Genomic DNA, 3,960 nt, shown 5'->3' with positions numbered 1-3,960 from the left:
AAAGGGTTTTTGGGGGGGGGTCAAAATGGGGTTTGGGGAGTAAAAAGAGAGTTTTTGGGGAAAAAACGTATTTTTGGAGAGGAAAAATTCCTCTTCTAGAACAAAACCCCCTCGTTTGGGGGTCCCTGAGGCCCCCCCCCAGTATCCCCCAGTCCCTCCCAGGTGTCCCCAAATGTCCCCCAGGTGCCCCTCAGGTGTCCCCAGGTGTGTCCCAGGTGTCCCCAAATGTCCCCCAAATGTTCCTCATGTGTCCCCAAATGTCCTCCACGTCTCCTTAATGTCCTCAAACGTCCCCAGGTGTGCCCGGCTGTCCCTCAAATGTCCCCAGGTGTCCCCTGGTGTGTCTCAGGTGTCCCCAGATGTCCCCAGGTGTGTCCCAGGTGTCCCCAGATGTCCCCAGGTGTGTCCCTCAAATGTCCCCCAGCTGTCCCCAGGTGTCCCCAGGTTTGTCCCAGGTGTCCCCAGGTATCCCCAGGGGTGTCCCAGGTGTCCCCAAATGTTCCCCAAATGTCCCCCAGGTGTCCCCAGGTGCGTCCCAGGTGTGCCCAGCTGTCCCCAGGTGTGCCCAGGTGTGTCCCCAGGTGTCCCCAGGTGTGTCCCAGCTGTCCCCAGCTGTCCCCAGGTGTGCCCAGGTGTGTCCCCAGCTCACGTTGTCGGTCAGGGTGACGTTGGCCCCGCGCGTCAGCAGCCGCCGAATGACCTCGATGTGTTTGTGCTCAGCCACAGATGATCGGGGTCCAGCCCCCGTTGTCCTGGGGGTCACTCAGGGGTCAGTGACCACCCCTGACACCCCCAAACCATCCCTGACCCCCACTGACCATCCCTGACCCCCACTGACCCCCCTAAACCCAGACCCAGATGATCGGGGTGCAGCCCCCGTTGTCCTGGGGGTCACTCGGGGTCACTTGGGGTCACTCAGGGGTCACTGAGCACCCCTGACCCTCTGACCACACCCAGAACACTCAGGGCAGTCCCTGACCACTCCCAGGACACTCTGAGGACGCTAAGGACACCTGTGGGACACTCACTGGACACTCTCAGGACAATCCCTGGACACCCTCAGACACTCAGGACACTCTCAGGACACTCAGGACAATCCCTGGACAGCCCCACGACACTCAGGCCACTGAGTGGACACTCCCAGGACAGTCACTGGACACTCTCAGGACAATCACTGGACACCCCCAGACACTCAGGACACTCTCAGGACACTCAGAACAGCCCCTGGACACTGAGTGGACACTCAGGACAGTCACTGGACACTGAGTGGACACTCACCTGTGCATTGACATCCACCTGCCCCGTGCTCAGCAGCAGCTCCACCATCTCCAGGTTCCCGTTTTTGGCCGCGTGGTGCAGGCAGGTGGAGCCGTCCTCCTCCTGTGACATCATAGAGAGGGGAGGTGACGTCACACAGGGCGTGGGGATGTCATAGAGAGGGCTGGTGATGTCATACAGAGAAGTGGTGACATCATACAGATGGTGGTGATGTCATACAGTGTTGGAGAAGATGAAACTGAGGAATCTTGCAAATATGAATGCTCAGATTCTGGGAATATAGAAACCATGGATGAAATTGAAATGAAAGCCACGTTTGAGATACCAAGCCCTAGTTACTGAATAACCAGGTATACAATGGGATGGCTCACCGAAGCCAATCCACTCTTAACTAAACAATGCTTTTGGCCAGAGGGCAAGGCCAAAAGACACAAAAGACTGACCCGCACCCAAAGATTAAATCTTAGAGTTTAGAATGTCACTTGCTATGCTAATGTAAGATTTCCTATAGGCTGTATGTAAATGCTATAGAATTAGTATTTTGTATTAGATTGGTTTTTAGGAATTAGAATATTCATGATGGAAGTGGATTTACTGTGTTACAAACAGGAAGTCTCCTCTCTTCTCTCCTCTCCTCTCCTCTCCTCTCCTCTCCTCTCCTCTCCTCTCCTCTCCTCTCCTCTCCTCTCCTCTCCTCTCCTCTCCTCTCCTCTCCTCTCCTCTCCTCTCCTCTCCTCTCCTCTCCTCTCCTCTCCTCTCCTCTCCTCTCCTCTCCTCTCCTCTCCTCTCCTCTCCTCTCCTCTCCTCTCCTCTCCTCTCCTCTCCTCTCCTCTCCTCTCCTCTCCTCTCCTCTCCTCTCCTCTCCTCTCCTCTTCTCTTCTCTCTTTCTCTTCCTATCTTTACTCCTTGCTCTTCTTCTCCCACTTCTGCTCTCCTTTCCCTCTCCCTTTACCCCAATATCCTTTTAACCCATTTCTCCTCTCCTCTTCTTCCTCTCTTTTCTTTTCCTCTTCTCTTCCTCTCTTTACCCTCCTTCTTCTCTCTTTCTCTCCCCCTTTTTATCTCTTTAATCTGCACGTGGCTGTGCCGGGCAGCTCCTTGCAAACTCCCTTATAATAAACTGCAACTGTAGCTTTTAGCATTTACAGAGCGTCTGAGTCTTGTTCCTCGCGTCCACCCTGATACAAAGAATCCAGGAGTCCCCCGCAATACAGGGAGTAGTGATGTCATACAGGGGTGGTGACATCATATAGGGATGTAGTGACATCATACAGGGGATGGTGACATCACAAATAGCACAATAATTTCACACAGGGATTGTGATGTCACAGGGAACACAATAATGTCATGCAGGGTGCTGTGACATCATAGAAAACACGGTGATGTCACAGGAGGCACAGTGATGTCATGGCACGGTGGTGTCACAGAGAGCACGATGACATCTCTGTGATGTCACAGAGAACACAGTGATGTCATAGAGGGGACGGTGGCATCACAGAGAGCACGATGACAACACAGACCGCACTGTGATGTCATAGATTATGTGGTGATGTCATAGGGGACATGATGACGCCATAGAGAGCACAACTATGTCATTGAAGGGACGGTGAGTTCACAGAGATCACAGTGACATCACACACGGCACTGTGATGTCACAGAGAACAGGGTGACGTCACAGGAGGCACGGTGACAGCATAGAGGTGTGATGACGTAACACAAGGGACAGTGACATCACAGAGAGCACAATGACATCAGAGAGAGCACGGTGACATCATAGAGCATGTGGTGATGTCATAGAGGACATGGTGATGTCATAGAGAGCGCTGTGACATCACAGAACATGTGGTGATATCATAGAGAGCACTGTGACATCATAGGGCATGGGGTGATGTCATAGAGAGTGCTGTGACATCACAGAGCATGTGGTGATGTCATAGAGGACACTGTGACGTCACATAGAGTACTGTGACATCATAGAGCATGTGGTGATGTCATAGAGGACACGGTGACATCATAAAGAGAACTGTGACATCATAGAGCATGTGGTGATGTCATAGAGGACACAGTGATGTCACAGAGAGCACTGTGAGGTCACAAAGGGCACTCTGACATCACACAAGAGGAAGTGACATCACCCAGGGCAGCAACACCATGGGGGGTGCGGGGGGTGTGGGGGTTACCGCGGCGCGCGATGACGTCACAGTGATGTCACTGGCCCGGTGGTGACGTCACCTTGCTGTAGACGCAGCCGCCGCGCCGCAGCAGGTACCGCGCTGCCTCCAGCTGGTCGTGCGCCACGGCCTCCATCAGCGGCGTGCGGCGCTGCTTGTCCACGGCGTTGTGTCACCAGGGGTCACTGAGTGTCACTGAGTGTCACCAGGGGTCACTAAAGGGGTCACTAAAGGGGGTTTGGGGACAGAAAATGAGACCCCCCAGGCGGGACACACACGAGCGGTGGAACCGGTGACCGATGCGCATGTCTGGGTGCCACTCCAGGAATGTCCCCTACAGGGACAGGAGAGTGTCACTGAGTGTCACCAGGTGTCACTGAGAGTCACCAGAGATCACTGAGTGTCCCTGAGTGTCACCAGGGGTCACCAAGGTGGGTCACAGATTGTCCATAAAGGGGATTTGGGGACAGTCCCAGGGGATCTGTCTGTGTTTCCAGTGCCTGCACTAGGC

The 3,960-nt window shown here is 54.0% G+C and overlaps 1 long non-coding RNA gene across 2 annotated transcripts; it reads right to left on the bottom strand.

Annotated features, from left to right (window-relative positions):
* Nucleotides 1-654: 654 nt before the first annotated feature.
* Nucleotides 655-3,613, bottom strand: LOC130266458 (uncharacterized). 2 transcript variants are annotated; one of them, XR_008842892.1, is made up of 3 exons: nt 3,511-3,613; nt 1,279-1,380; nt 655-752 (listed from the first exon to the last, which is right to left on the bottom strand). It is a non-coding gene; the product is annotated as an uncharacterized LOC130266458 (long non-coding RNA). The 2 variants fall into 2 exon arrangements; XR_008842893.1 differs by lacking the exon at nt 655-752 and adding an exon at nt 854-884.
* Nucleotides 3,614-3,960: the final 347 nt, after the last annotated feature.

Source organism: Oenanthe melanoleuca, unplaced genomic scaffold (genome assembly GCF_029582105.1).
Source record: "Oenanthe melanoleuca isolate GR-GAL-2019-014 unplaced genomic scaffold, OMel1.0 S050, whole genome shotgun sequence".
NCBI lineage: Eukaryota > Metazoa > Chordata > Aves > Passeriformes > Muscicapidae > Oenanthe > Oenanthe melanoleuca.
Note: the sequence above shows the minus strand (reverse complement) of the source record. Positions and strands in the feature narration are given on the sequence as shown.